At 41.8% G+C, this 16,176-nt stretch overlaps 1 long non-coding RNA gene across 2 annotated transcripts in view; it reads left to right on the top strand.

Moving 5' to 3' along the window:
• Positions 1-595: 595 nt before the first annotated feature.
• LOC143680780 (uncharacterized) overlaps positions 596-16,176 on the top strand; it is a 95,827-nt gene continuing 80,246 nt past the window's right edge. For both annotated transcript variants that reach the window (XR_013174177.1, XR_013174176.1), the window contains exon 1: positions 596-639. This is a non-coding gene — a long non-coding RNA (uncharacterized LOC143680780). The remainder of the gene's footprint in view (positions 640-16,176) is intronic.

The following is a 16,176-nucleotide window of genomic DNA, read 5'->3' as shown; positions in this document are numbered from 1 at the left end:
ATTGGATGTGTTTCAAAGCATCTTCTAAAGACTAAATCTTTCTTGTAAGGTCAGCCATTAGCTCTACTTGTTCTAAATGTTTAGATCTACCTTTGTCAAGTCCTCTTCTAAAAGTCAACATTTTAAACCCAAGTGAAGAGTTGGAGATTTCCAGCTCCTTGTCAATGACCATCACTTTGTTGTATTTCTGATAATTTGTTCCTGAGTCTAACATCCATTAAAGTTGGTTCAAAGCCTTCAGATTCTTTTTGAATAAGACTAAACTTTTCAAAAATTTGATGCCTTTCCTACCAAAGACCAAAAACTTCACTAGCTAATTCTTTGTCTCTATTTGCATAAAGTAGGGTTTTAATGATGAAAAATCCAACTGTGATTATAAATAACACAATCTCCAACAGCAGCCTGTGGGGATTTGGCTATGGCTTAGGGTCCTCTGGCAAGACACCCACTGCCTGGCAAAGTGTCTCTAGAACCTGTGCAACACAGGGTATCATGGCTATAAGTGGAAAGTCCGTCATCTCCGAGGCTCCTTTCAGTTTCCTCAGGTTGCCAGGATCCCGCTGGCTATATGGATTCTGAGAACACTGGTAAGCATCATGCCTGGAACCAAATCACTGACTGGCAACTAGGGAAGTGGAGGTACGGGTATGGGGGACAGCTACAGTAAAGTATTGGCTAATGCTCCTCCTTCTCTTGAATAAATCTTTCATTCTGTGACCCTGGAACCCTCACCCTACCCACAAGGGCTATAAGAAATGTCCTAATCTCAGAGCCTCACCATGTTTGAATGGCCTTAGATATATGTGGGGAGGATTAGGGGTGGGTAATGGAAGGATTACTACAAAGGATTTCAACTTACTTCACCAATTCTACCTTTAAAAACTGAGGAAATAATAAGTAGAAGTTTGAAAAGTTTTCCAATCTCAAAAATGTCCAGTCCCATTGAGCAAAGAAAGAATGATTTTCGAACTCTTTTTATATGTGGTGAAATATATGATGACAAAGATGCTGTTCTAAGTGCTGCTGTTCAGAATGATAATCTGGTAAGGTATTATTTGCTGGGTGCGGGTTTCCTCATGGTAGCTGGTCTTTAGGCCTTGAGAGATCCAGGCCTTATCCAGGTCAATTAACAATTCAGTCTTGTTGACAATGTGTCTGCAGGTTGGTTGGGATCTACTGGTTTTAGCCAGGCTGGTGTGGGTATCTTTGATGACTTTGGCTGGTCTCCACATGTGTTTTGAGGTCAGCTGGTGGGTCAGCATATATAGGCTGGACACAGCTTGATGTTGGCTTTGCTCCGGGTATCTCTCATCCTTATCTTGTAAGAATGGGAAAGCCTGGTTTTGTTTTTCCATGGTAAAGGTAGAGACACAAGACTGTTTCTGGAAAGCAGTTATCTAATTTGCATTTTCCAAAGCCCACCTTGGCTGTGAAATATTAACATCTTATGTGATGGTCTTTTCTTTTCTCTTCATGAAGTCATGATCCTCAAGGAGAGTTTAGGTTTTCTGAAATTGGGATATCAAGTATTAGGGTATGTTGTCGCTGGTTTCTTCTGTTTCTCTGACTCGTTTCACTAGCCGTTGTGAAGGAAAGTTGAGATAACTGAATTGACAGAGACAAAACCCTGCTACAGTGAATACTAACCTAGATATGACTCAACTTGTATGTATTCTCAAATTACTGCATTCCATGAACCAGGTGAAGAGAAAGTCTCTACAATATGTACTGTCCAGTGGGAGAAGTAACAGCTTTTGTGTGTCTGAGATGCCAGGGTTCAGCAGGACCTAGTGCTGAGTAACTGTGCAGGTTTTCAGAGGTTACTTCATATCTTGATGTCTCCATTTCCCTCTCCAAGGAGCTGGAATTAGGTGAATAAAATCCATGACCTGAATCTGGTGGGGCTCAAACTGGTAGGAACATTTTGTCCTTGGCCATACTGAGATTTTTTTTCTAGGTTTTTGACCAATTGTAACATTTTCTTGAAAGGATAAATTTGCATCAATGCCATGGAGTGATGTACCAAGTCACTCCTCTTATTACCTTTCCTAAAGGTGACACACTTTTGATTCTTGTACTGAAATGCCCATTTGCAATCGAGAGGTGCAGAATTTCACTTAATCTCAACTTGACCCTTTATTTTTCAACTTCTCTCGTTTCTGCCTCTGGGAGATTCTGGTTGTTCTGCTCCTCAGAAACCCTCAAGATACCTTCATGGGCTGGTAGATAACAGCAACAAAACCTGAGGCCCATCTAGAGGCATTTGACTCTGCTTTGAAACTGCTACCAGGGTAGAGTATCTCCCTTTTTTTAGATATTAACTCTTTAAGATTTCTTTCTGTCACACAGCATATAAAAAGACTCCTTAACAGACTTCTTTTTGTTTTTAGAAAGAGAAGTGCTCAAGAACACGGGTTCCTGAAAGGAGAAAGTGTGTTTGTGGTATATGTGTATGTGTTGGGGTAGGGCAGGGACCCAGATCTAAGCTTGGGAAACCTTGTAGGTATATCAAAAATGTGTTTTCTGTCTGGGTTGAGGTTCTTTCAGCATTCTTCACAAGCATCTTTTTACGTGTCCCTGTCTTAGTTTCCTATGGTTAGTGTAATAAAGTGCCACAAACTGGATGGCTTAGTACAACAGAAATTTATTGTCTCCATTCTGGAGGCTAGAAGTTCAGTCAAGGTGTTAGCAGGGCCATGCTTCCTCTCAAGACCATAGGATTCTGGCCGTGGCTTGTCAGCAATCCGTGGCATTTCTTGGCTTGTGGTATAACTAAATCTCCACTTCTGTAGCATGGCTGTCTTCTTTCTTTTCTCCGTCTGTCCAAATTTCCTCTTCTTATAAGGACACCAGTAATATTAGATTAAGAACCACCCTAAGGCAGTTTGGCCTCAGTTTAAGTAGTAACATCAAAGATCCTGTTTCCAAATAGGATCATATTCATGGAACCAGGGTTTAGGACTTGAATTTATCTTTTGAGGGGACTCAATTCTTCCATTGCATTCCCTTAAATATTGGGATAACTTCTCTTTTTGCTCTGCACATTCACTTTGTACATCCATTCCCAAATCTTCAGTTGTGATTTGTATGCTGATTAATCCCAGAGCTGATCTCGCTCTCTTTAACTCACACAGCTGTCAATCTTAGCCAATTGCCCGCTGGCCAGATTCACGTACATGACTCACAGACAGTTCAAGCTCAGCTTGCTTAAAAGAGATTTCTTATCTCTGCCGGCAAACTTATTTCTTTGTCTTGGTTCTCTATCTCAGTGAATGACACCATTTTCCACTCAGTTACCTGAGACAGCACATGGGAGTGGAGAAAACATTCATTCTTGAGTTCCACCCTCACCCAGTCCCATATTAAACCAACCTTATTAATTTTACTTCTTAAACATATTTTGAAACTATAATTTTTTCCTTCTTTCCATTCCTGTTTTATCTTAATTCTCTCGCCATCTCTCCTATGGATTCCAGCAAGACTTCTAACTGATTTTTCATTCTTTAATGTAACCTCTCCAATGAATTATCAATTCTTCAGCCAGCATGACTATTACTAAAATATAGTTCTGATAACTGTTGCTTATCTGATTAAAACCACTTAATAGCTTTCATTATCCTTAAAATAATTCCACATTCTTAATTTAATTTACAAGATCCTTTTGATCTGGTCCCTAACTGTCTTTCCAGCCTCATCTTTTAATATCTCCTGCCTGGCTTGCCTTCTATGCTTTTTTTAGTTCCTCCTACATGCCATACTTTTTTCTCTTTTGCCCTTTGCTCATGCTATTCACTCTATTTTCTCTCCACATAGACTACCTTCTATGTTATTCTTCCTTCTTCAGGGTTCATATAAATGAACTTCCTCTGAGAGGATGTGGTGGTTTGGAGCTGTATGTACCCTGGAAAAATATGTTCTTAAATATAATCCATTCCTGTGGGTGTGAATCCATTGTAAATTGTCCTTTTGAGGAGCTACTTCAATTAAGGTGTGACCAACCTCAATCGAGGTGGACCTTAAATCCCATTATTGGAGTCCTTTATAAGAGGATGAAAGTCAGATAAAGAGAAAGCCATGGATGCATGAAGCTTGAAATCAATGAAATGCCTTGATTTGGACATTTTCTGGGTCTTCAAAGCATGAGTAAATTCCCATTGTTTAACCCAGACCCAATTCATAGTATTTGTTTCAAGCAGCCTAGGAAACAAAAACAGATTTTTATACAAGGAGAATGGATTGCTGCTATTGCAAATACCAAAAATGTGGAAACAGCTTTGGAATTAGCTAAAAGATAAAAGCTGGAAGACTTGTGAGGTGCTTGATAGAAAAGACCTAGAGTGCTTTGAAGAGACTATAGGTAGAAATATGGATGCTAAAGGTACTTTACAATGAGGCCTTAGAAAAAAATGAAGAATGTCTTATTGGGAACTGGAGGAAGGGTGATCCTTCTTTTTAAAGTGGCAACAAACTTGGCAAAGTTGAGTTTTGATTTGAATGGAAGGCAGAACTTGAGAGCAATGAACTTGGATATTTAGCTTAGGAGATTTCCCAGCTAAATATGGAAAGCATAACCTTGTTTCTCCTTGTAATTTATAGTAAAGTGAGAGAGGAAAGAGATAATTGTCAACTGAACTTGGCACAAAGAAGCCAGAAATTGATGGATTGGAAAATTCTAGCTTCCGGAAAGTGACTTCCTAGAGAATGCAAAGGGTTTAACTGAACATGGAATTAGTCAGCAGTTTTTGTGGGATCATAGTTGGAATCCTGTGTACTACATGCAAAACTGACAAGTTTCTCTCTCTCTCTCTCTCTCTCTCTCTCTCTCTCTCTCTCTCTCTCTCTCTCTCTCCCTCCCTCCCTCCCTCCCTCCCTCTCTCTTTCTCTCTCTCTCTCTCTCTCTCTCTCTCTCTCTCTCTCTCTCTCTCTCTCTCTCCCTCCCTCCCTCCCTCCCTCCCTCTCTCTTTCTCTCTCTCTCTCTCTCTGTCTCTCTCTCTCTCCTCTCTCTCTCTCTGTCTCTCTCTCTCTTTCTTTCTCCCTCTCTCTATCCCTCTCTCTTTCTCTCTCTCTTTTCTTTTATGAGATTTGCCAGTCTAGGCTAAAAGTGACAAGAAAGGGACAGATAGAAGGAAAAATCACTTCAAAGGCAGAACCATGGACACTGAGGTCTGGACTGAAAGCATCTTCTTGGGCCAAGAGTGTGGATGCAGCCTTTCATGTGGAAAAGTGAATCTGCCTCGGCCCTTGAAGAGGGCAGGCAAATCTGGCCACCAACCCATGCTTGTAGAGGGTGGAATCTTTACTCCAATGTTCAAGGAAAACATGGCCACTGGGCAGGTGCTTGGAAGGGGTGGAACTACTGCTCCATCAGGCCCAGAGGATAAAGCATCCATTCCATAGATGACTCTAAGATCTTGAAATCTAATGGAGTATTCTCTGCTGTGTTTCAGAATTGTTTGAGACCCATGACCCTTGTTTTCCTTACAATTTCTCCCTTCTAGAATGGAAATGTTTATTCTATGCCTGTCCCTCCATTGTTTATCAGAGTGGATAACTTCCTTCTAGGTTTCAAGGACAGAGACAGAGAGGAATTCTGCCCCAGGACAAGCCACCTATAACTGATTTTGAGGAAACCTTGTACTAAGCATTGTTTCTGAAATGAGTTTTAAGGTTTTTGGATATTGTGATGGAATGAATGTATTTTTCATACAAAAAGAACATGCCCTTTTGGGGTCCTGCGGGTGAAGTGTCATGGTTCAAAGCTATATGTACCCCAGAAAAAGTTGTTCTTAAATTTAATCCATTCCTGTGGGTGTGAATCCATTGTAAGGAGTATCTTTTGATGAAATTGCTTCAGTTAAAGTATGACCCACCAGAGTCAGGATGGGTCTTAATCCTACAGCTGGAGTCCTTTATAAGAGAATGAAATTCAGACGAAGAGAGTAATCCACAGCAACAGAAAGCTGAAAACAACTAAACCCGGAAGAGAAAGGAGAGACCAGCAGATGCTGCCATGTGTCTTGACATGTGATAGAGGAGCCAAGGGTCACTGGCCTTTGGGAACCTTGATGACAACCTGATTTGGACATTTTTTCTGGCCTCAAAACCATGAGTGAAAATAGACTCCCATTACTTAATCCTGCCCATTTCTTGGTATTTGCTTTGAGCAGCTGAGAAAACTAAAAAGAGGAGTTCCTAGACACAGCCTATATTCTCTTCCTCTCTCTTCAAACAAATCTGAGTGTACCTCCTAAGTGCTCTCACAGAAACTATCAATTTACTTACAACAATGAATTATAATTACCTGGTTTCTTATCAAGCTCTCCCACTAGTTTGCTACTTTATTTTTTTTATTATAAATTAACACATAGAGAATACTCAATAAATATTTGTTGAATGAGTTGATGGATGGAGGCATGAATGAATGAATGAAAGATTGCTCTTCTGGGAATCTACCATTCTTATTAGTATGACTTGGGTCAGGGTTTCGTAGTTCACTGTATTTATACTGTAGAGTTAGCTGCTTTAAGTATATTAATAGCAGTATGTGTTTATTAGTATTTAGCTAATACTAAAAAATTTCTGGGAATTAAATTCTGATTGTGCAACCTAATGAAGTTTCCATCTTAACATTGACTTTTGCAATGCTCATAAATGAGTTTTCCACTTCTTCTGATGGTATTTAGTATTTGCAATTTATGAGAGCAGTGGTTTGTTGTTGTTTTTAATGTCTTTTTTCCCATTCAAAGTAGAACACTTTCCTAATTTCATAAAACTATTTAGAAGACATCAAAACCACAGAAAAATCGACAAGCTGGTAATATACAGGATATCTATTTAAAATGTTGTAAGTATGCAGATATTTCAGATTTTCTTTAGTAAAAGTATAAAAAAAAGCAAAGTATGGCATCGTCATTTGTTTTAATTCCACCACCTACTGCTATATCCTATATACTTTAAGGAAGTCTTATATGTATCACTTAGTTCTATAATTTAATAGTGCATTAAATCTCATATCAAAGTACCTTGTTTGTGAGAATTTTTAGGAATTTCACATTTGGACCATTTTGTAAGAGGTTGACTCTTTTTGCTTTAGTTAGTGAACCAAGGTGTAACATATTACAATTTTTAGAGGACAGAACATTCCATATTGGTTTTAATCTTTAATCATTATAGGAATTATTTTCCTTCACAGTTTTAATAATTTAAACTCAGATATTCTGTTCATATATAAACATTATTATATTATTTGGATTATAATTGTTTGAATTTATTATCTCTATTATAATGTATTATATATAAATCATTAGTCTAGATGATTTCATTATTTTTGGCACAAGAAGAATAAGACAAATTGAAAAAAAAAAAGCCCTTATTTAGGTTGAGCAGCACTTGAAAGAGTTCAAAACTAAAACTCTGAACTTTTGCTTTTGTATCATGACTTGAGCCCATGTACTTATTTCCTCTGCTTCCTCACAGTCCCTTGAAAAAACCAAAAATTTTAGTTAAAAGAAAGAATGAAAACCCCTACAGGAGGTCTTGGAAAAGATGGAAAGGTGCCGCTGGCATATAAGAAATGTGGAACTTCTGGAATATGTGAAACAGAGGAGACCAAACTGAAGCAAGAACTGATCAGATTTGAATAGGAGTCTCCTGAAAAAGCAGTAGATGGTTTTCTCGACTTAATTGGTAAAGTCTTCCATTTTGGAGCAGCAAAGGTTTAAACTTATAGATTAAGAAGATTTGAAAAATTTTAAAAATGAAATATTTTTTCATATTCACATATGAAAATCTATGGGATATTGTCAAAGTCATATACAGAAGAATGTTCAAGTCTTAATAAAGAAGAAGGGCTGAAAATAAATGAATTAATCCATGTTTATTGCTTCATAGTGGTTATGTGGAGTATGGTGTTAAGAAGCATTTGAAGGTGAGATTGGAATTGACAAGGAATACTGCTATTAGTGATTAGTGACTGCACAGTCCATGGATATTTTCGATGAGCTCTATAAAATCATTAAGGCCACCTAATTCCTATATTGCTCTAAAGCACACAGAGGTAAGACATTGCCCAATAATTTTTTGAAGTAAACTTAATTCTGATCTCCGAATCTAATGAAGAAAGTACACCTCCCCCCAAAAACAAAAACTAAAGACAAATTTCAATTATAAAGAAGTAGACACCTTAAATAAAATATATTCAAATAGGTTCCGCCAGCACAAAATTTAAAGCGGGAACATTGCTTCCGATGGAATTTAGGATGCTTGGCACATAAAGTGATAAAACTTGTGTTATGCAAAAATTACAGAAATTGTATTATACTTTACAGATAATATGATGAATAATATCCACTTAGTTTTGCCTATAACCGCACCAATAGCTGTATGGTGGAATTCACTTTTGTGGCAGTGTTATCGACCTGTTATCACATGGAATGTGAGGAATTGGTAGCATCTAGACTGAAAGTCTGAGAATTAGGTGGAAACTGAAGTAGACTGGCCAAGATCTGATTTTTAATATTGCACTCTTTTGCTACCTATGTTTAGAGTTGGTTAGCTGTGTGCCAGTCTTATTTCGCCTTGCTTTCATGAGAAAAGAACTATAATTATTCACCTTTGTCTCCATCTGGTATGATCTTTTCCATGGAGAAAGTGCTCAGAGAATACTCAAAGGAGCCGTTGTATAATAGGAAGTTCACTGCTCTTGGAGACGAGGGTTTAGTTTCAAGTTCAGGCTGCTGCTGACTAACTTTTGTCAGATTGCATCTTTCGTGACTTAGCTAAGACATCCTCTCTGGGGAGTTTCCTTCATGTCCACTCTGCCATGCAGTCTGAATGAGCTTCCTTTCCAGCGAGCTCTACAGCCCTATGCTTTCCTCTCTTATGGCACTTAACACTCTACTGTGTCTCTTCTGTGAGACTGTGGGTGCTTTGGGTCATCCTTGCATCTCCAGAGACTAACCTCAATTTGGCACATAGTAGGTGCTAAAAAATTTGTTACCTGCATGAAGGATTTGACTTCTTTGAGGTGAAATTTATTTCACCTAAAAAATTGGAATATTAATTATAGATGATGTTGGTAGTATATGGTATTTTCCAAGAACCTTAGAAAGAAGGTTGCCCCTCCACTTCCATCCAGTAATAATAGCAGTAGGTTTTATTTGCTGAACATATGTGTGCCAACCACTGACCAGTAATTTTACATATATTATTTCTTATCCTTACGCCTCTATGAGATAGATGCTGTATCTCCATGTTATACATGATTGGAGAGGTGAAGAAACTGCCCCAAAATAAAGCAAGCAAGACAGTGGAAGAGCTGGGATGTGAATGTGAAGTCTGCAATAATTCCACTATAGAACTGAGCCATCATGTATCTGATGTTTCTACAGGAAGTCCCATTTGAGTTGTTATCAACTTGTCTCCTCACAGATGCCCGGGCTGGGTAAATATGGTAAAAGGTTGACCTTGAAAATTAAACCAATAAAATCCAGCCCCTAGTTCATTGCTTGGCACATAGTAGGTATTTACCCAATACATGTTTGTTGAATAAAATAATCAGTTAATTTCATGAAAAGCCTCTGGATAATATTAGTAATTTATAGTAATAAAACAAGAGAATGTTAATATGTACGTGATTGAAGAGTTTTTAAACACACACCGCTTCAGTTCAGGCAGCATGCAAGTGGTCCTAGAAAGATAAAACTGGAATTTGATTCTCATTTAGTGAGAACATGTGAAATAAGGCTATGATTGGTTAGCCAACTAGTGATCTTATTAAAAATGGAAATTTATACCCTCCTCTTGTGAGTATGAAATAGAATACCTTGTAAATTGTGGAGTGTTATAGCACTTAATGTGTTATTAAAGAATTACTTTCTTTCAAGTGGTGGTTAGAGAAAGTATCCTTTGAGATCTATTCAAACTCAAGAAAGAGAACAGTTTAGAGACTCAGAGTTAAATCTGTAAAGAAAAGGTGAAAGGTGAAAGAAAAGGTGAGGTGAAAGTTTCTTTCATCAGTATCTCCTCAGAAACAAATCTGCTTGACTAAAGTTTAATGAATAGATTCAATTGATGTGTTCGGATGTTTCAGGGTTGAAACATCCTCAGGTTATCTCAGGTGAAAATGATGTGTTGTCACAATGCCCACGAAGTCTGAAAGAGGAGCCAGGAAACTCTGAGCAAGCCTGGAGTGTTCAGGATGAGCAGCAGCTTTTGGGAGCCGACAGTGATTCTACTTGTCTGTCGTGCTTGTGAGTCAGTACCTTTTTCTTTGCTTCACTCTGTTGGTTTCTTCCTATTCCATCATGGTTACTTCTTTCTTCTATCCTTGTTTCAGCCTGATGGCTTCTGCTTATTGCCTTCTCTCTTTAAAAATGCAATAAGTAACATTTATCGAGGCTTAATGTATGTCAAGCAGAATCACATTTTTACTCTCACGACAACCCCCTGAGGTAAGTATAGGGTGACCTACATATCTGAGTATTCATTATCCTTGTCCCCACATTGATCATCTCAAAAAGCAAAAAACATCACAATAATAAAGTACCCACTGTGAACTAGTGACCAATATATTTTCCGCTCCAAACTCCCCTCCACTTAATATTAGTCTTGGTGATTAATTATCACTATTTCTATAATGTAAATGTAATACAAAGTCTAATTGCAAAATTTGCAGAAGATGCAGAATTTCATGAGGTTGATGTCAATTGGAAAACCATTTGTTTTAGTTTACCAGCTGCTGGAATGTGATATACTAGAAATAGAATGGCTTTTAAAAGAGGGCATTTATTAGTTGCAAGTTTACAGTTCTAAGGCTATGAAAATGTCCCAATTAAAGCAAGTCTATAAAAATATCCAAATTAAGGCACAACAAGAGGTTACTTTCACTCAAGAAAGGCAGATGAAATTCAGGGTCTCTCTCAACTGGAAAGGCATATGGCGAACATGGCACCATCTGCTAGCTTTCTCTCCATACTTCTTGTTTCATGAAGCTCCTCCAGGGGTGTATTCCTTCTTCATCTCCAAAGGTCTCTGGCTGGGTGGGCTCTCATGGTTCTCCTGGCTCTCTACCTTTCTCCAAAATATTTCCTCTTGTGAAGGATTCCAGTAACTAATCAAGACCCACCGGGAATGGGTGGAGTCACATCTTCCTCTAATCAAATGTTAATACCCACAATTGGGTGTGTCACATTGTCCGCGACTTCTCGCTCAGCCTCTGGTCCCCGGCCGGCGGGTGAGACAATGAGGAGAGACAGAGAGACGCAGACAAATCCGCGCTGGTGAGAAACACAGATCCAAGACACGTAGCAGTTGTGAGCACAGACCTTTACTGGAGTTAAGCTTGCATTCTCTGTTACAGGTTCCGCGCGGGACAAGATGCCCCGCGGGGGAGCAACCTCTATGCGGCCGTCAGGCACGGCTCCCTGTGGGTCGTCTCCCCCCACCCCGTCCGGGTAACCTCTTATATACTGTGCCCAAACCCAATAGGTTAGTGCCACGTATACAGAGGTGATTGGAAGATAGGGTTGGTGGGCGTGTGCGTCATTTGCGGAAGCAGGATGTGAGCGCCATCTTAGCTCACTCGATGGGCGGGGGGAACTCTAGAGCAGGCTGCAGCGTGTCCACTAGGCCAAACCCGGAAAGCGGCTCTCTACATCTCCCCCTTTTTGTTTTTATAAGAGGCATGGTCCGTAGACCGTATTCTTGTACCCAGTGTCTCTATTGATGATGGTGCTCCCGTGGGCCTGAGTGGCTCACAACATAGTTTGGTGCTTTGGGGAGTCTGGACTAGGCTCGCGTCATCACACGACGGAGCCTCTGGCACCGACCAGAATGCTCACCTCATATAGAGACCGGAGAGTCCGTGAACTGGATACCACGTGACTCCTCCCTGCAGTGCTTCGCCTCGCAACTGGGTCAAGCGGGGATTATGAGAGCGACAGCCAGGGCATAGGAAACGCTGCGGAGGCCTCGGTGCAATGGCTAGAGCCAAGCCCAGTCTGGCCAGGACTGCGGCCGCAGCTCCACCGTCGAGGCGGCTAGGCGCGCAAAATTAACAGCCTCTGGTGCCTAGCTAAACATGGGTAGTGGCCAGGGAGCCTGCAACAAACCCTGCTGACAAGAGCTTTGCCCCAGGTGATTCAGACGGGCTATCTATCGAGGAGGGACGCACACCCACATTTGACTGGGAAGACATAGCTAACATGGTAGAAACACGTAGTTGCTGCTGTGTCTGGAACAAGCGTTCTAACAAACATTTAACAGTGACTAAGCCCACTAATAGTCCCACCGCTACGAGAATCCAAGTAGTCAAATTGGGCCAAGAGAACCATGAGGTGACTCGGTTCCACAGACTTTGTACAGTCTCGCCCAGTTTGGAAAGGTCGAAGGCAACGGGGGTTATTAAAACTGGTCCCCCTTCTAAACAATCGAAGGGTGACCGGCGCTTTCGTTGCTATCTCGTCAGTCGCCGCCGTCATCAGCAGAGTTGGAGGCCTGATCTGATGGTTCAGGTTGAAGGCTTGTTGGTTTTTTGGGCAACAGCTCCGTGGCGTCCCCGGGCGGTGTCACGGTTCTCACCAGTCTTTCCGGAACCCACACTGGTTGACGTCCTGGCTCCTGGGGAAAAACACAAACAGAGCCTCTGGCCCAGCTGAGCACTGGGTCAGGGCCTTGCCATTGTCCTGACAGGACATCCTTCCAACGGACTAGACCTCTATGTGGAGGACTCGGAGTAGTGTGCTGAAGAGCAGGTGTCATTCCTAGTGAATTTTCATTTAAAAAATTGTACGTAAACAAGGCTATAGACAGTTGAGCCTTTGGGGACAGGCCGTGACCTATTCCCCCTTTCTGTTTCTTTAGTAAGTCTTTGATGTCTAAGATGAAAATAGACCAATGCTCTGGCAGAGCTGAGAGAAGGGGCAACCCCATCTGAACAGGTCCTAAGGACTCCATGCAATTATTAATGGCTCTTAAATCATGTAACAATCTCCATCTGCCTGATTTTTTCTTTATGACAAATACGGGTGTGTTCCAAGGCGATGTGGAGGGAATGATATGGCTCTCTTTTAGCTGTATAGACACTAGAGTGTGTAATGCTGACAGCTTTTCCTGTGATAATGGCCACTGAGGCACCCACACCGGGGTACTGGTCTTCCACTTTAGTTTTATAGGTGTGGGTGGGAGTCTCCCCTCAGTGGCCCCTAGGAAAAACCCAGGCCTCGTCTGTCAGAATTGGAGACAGCTTGTATAGGCCTTGCGCGCCCCTGCAATGAGGCTCCTAAGCCTTTGCCGGGGACATATCCCATTCCTTTTAACAAGCACTTAGAAGTTGGAGAGCAGCCACTGTAATTACCTGATTCGGCCACCAGAGGGAGCCCGTGGTGAGGGTTTTTGGCGAGATCACCAAAACCATTCACCGGAAGCCGCCGCACCCCTACAGCAGGCGCTGGCGGGGCGGAAGGCTGCGTGGGTGAGACAGGGGGCCTCCCCCAATCGATCAGCGGAGGCGCGTCTGCACCCTCGGTCTCATCACTATCTGACTCCGAGTCAGAGTCGTCCGGACTAACGTCTGACTCTGGCGGCTTGCCTTTACGGGAGCCGTCCGCAGACGAAACTGACTGAGTTTCTTGGAGCGCGTGCCGTGCCTGCAGCAGGGCGGAAGACGGACTTAGGCCTGCAGCATTCTCCGCCTCAGGGCAAGCACGGACGGTTTCCCAGATAGGGACCAGGATCGGGTCCATACAAAGGCCCGTCCGGCGCGCCCGTTCTATGTCATTACCAAGTTTTAACCAAGAAGGCAGACTAAGGCTCCCGGAGTGGGCGAACCAAGGTGCAAAAGCAGCAACATCGTCTAAGAACCGCAGGAGGGAACTCTTCCTAACCGAGATACCCCACTGCTTCAAAAGGGTCTTTAAGGGAGCTAACAAAGGTGAACTTCCTGACTGCCCCATGCTTGCAGTCGGCACTGTACTTTAATCAATCGGGGAGCTCTCCCGATTCACTGGGGCTACCTGAACGCCCACAGCCCTTAACTCTCACGTAATAGGAAGCACTTACCTTCCCACGGTGATCAGGCGTGGAAAGTCCGCTGCGAACTCAAGAAGCACGTCCTCACCAGCTCGGGGAAAGGCAGCAGAAGGGTTCCCCGTACGGGCCACCACTTGTCCGCGACTTCTCGCTCAGCCTCTGGTCCCCGGCTGGCGGGTGAGACAATGAGGAGAGACAGAGAGACGCAGACAAATCCGCGCTGGTGAGAAACACAGATCCAAGACACGTAGCAGTTGTGAGCACAGACCTTTACTGGAGTTAAGCTTGCATTCTCTGTTACAGGTTCCGCGCGGGACAAGATGCCCCGCGGGGGAGCAACCTCTATGCGGCCGTCAGACACGGCTCCCTGTGGGTCGTCTCCCCCCACCCCATCCGGGTAACCTCTTATATACTGTGCCCAAACCCAATAGGTTAGTGCCACGTATACAGAGGTGATTGGAAGATAGGGTTGGTGGGCGTGTGCGTCATTTGCGGAAGCAGGATGTGAGCGCCATCTTAGCTCACTCGATGGGCGGGGGGAACTCTAGAGCAGGCTGCAGCGTGTCCACTAGGCCAAACCCGGAAAGCGGCTCTCTACATCACATCTCTGTGGTGATAATCAAGTCAAGTTTACAACCTGCAGTACTGACTAGGGATTCGCAGAAATGGCTGCCTCCACAAGACTGAATCAGGATTTAAACATGGCTTTTCTAGGGTACATAATTCTTTCAAACACACCAAAGGAGGGTCTAGAAGTGTGGCCTGTTAACCGTAAGAGAGAAAATCACATAGATTGAAAAGGGAAAGTCTTGAGTAGTAAAGTCTTGGGAAAATTTTAAAAAGTTTTTTTAAATATATCTACATAAATACCAAATGTAAAATGAAGGATATTATGCTGGTATTTTGTTTTGTCTCCCCTTAAAAAGACTTGATACTTTGTTCATTCTAATAGTTGGTATATACGTAAAATTATAACCTAAATATCGGGGATATCTTTAAAAATATTTATATTTCTAATTTTTCATTTTATTTTTTTGAGATTGCTATAATCAAATATGATTTCAACGTTTTCTCAGACATTTTGGACTCGTTTTGATGGATTTGTTTTAGGTAGCTTCTTTCTTTTATCAATTGTCTGTGTATCATGAAGACCTTCTATGCTATTATTTTCCTGATGAGAAAAATGAAGCCTGGGGAGGTTGACTAACTTGCCCAAGGTCTTGTAGTTGGCAAGTGAAGAGCTGGGATTAAAATGTAGGCACCAAGACATCATGGATCACATTCTTAAATCCTATATTGAACAGTCTCCATTTCCTTCTCTTTTTATTTCTCAAATTCACATTCCCAGGAAATATTCTTCTAGGCTGGCCAGTCACCATGTAGTTAGAGTAACTTTGTTGAACGGTGCCTTTGTTCCAGAATATTCCTATGCTGCTGTCTGCTTCTAAATGATTGTCTTGGGGTTAAGCACTGATCTCTGGTTCCATCAGCCACTCTCTCCTTAATTAGCAAGGAGTAGGGGGAAGACGGGGAGGAGGAGGAGGAGCATTGACACTCTGACAAGGAATTGTCTTTAATTCTTTGGAAAGATATTGTACATGTGACACTTATTTTACATCTTCTTAAAAAAGGGCAAGTTATTCAAAGACATCTGGAATTGTCTATCTACTTTCTATATTTTTCAGATATGCTATCTATTTTAGTTGCCAGCTGCTAAAACAAATACCATAGACTAGATTGACTAAAACAATGAAACTTTATTGGCTTATGGTTTTGAGGTTAGGAGAAGTCCAAAATCAAGGTATCCGTATGTCAAAGCTTTCTCCCTGAAGTCTGTGGTATGTGGGGCCTGCTGCCAGTGATGCTTAGTCCTTGGCTTTTCGGTCATGTGGCAATGCATGTAGAGATGTCTTCCCCTCTTTCCTGGGTTCCATTGACTTCTGGTTTCTTGCTCTTCCTGTGGCTTTTCCTTATGTGTCCAATTTCTTTGGCTTGTAAGGACTTCAGCCATACTGGATTAAGGCTCAGCCTCACGCGGTTTAGGCACACCTAACTGATAACATCTTAAAAGGTCCTATTTATAAGTAGGTTCACACCCACAAGACCAGGGTGAACCCAAAAGATATGCCTTTTGTGGGGGAGCATGAC

This window comes from Tamandua tetradactyla, chromosome 4, assembly GCF_023851605.1.
Source record: "Tamandua tetradactyla isolate mTamTet1 chromosome 4, mTamTet1.pri, whole genome shotgun sequence".
Lineage (NCBI taxonomy): Eukaryota > Metazoa > Chordata > Mammalia > Pilosa > Myrmecophagidae > Tamandua > Tamandua tetradactyla.
The sequence above is the reverse complement of the archived record's forward strand: the minus strand, read 5'-3'. Positions and strand labels throughout refer to the sequence as shown.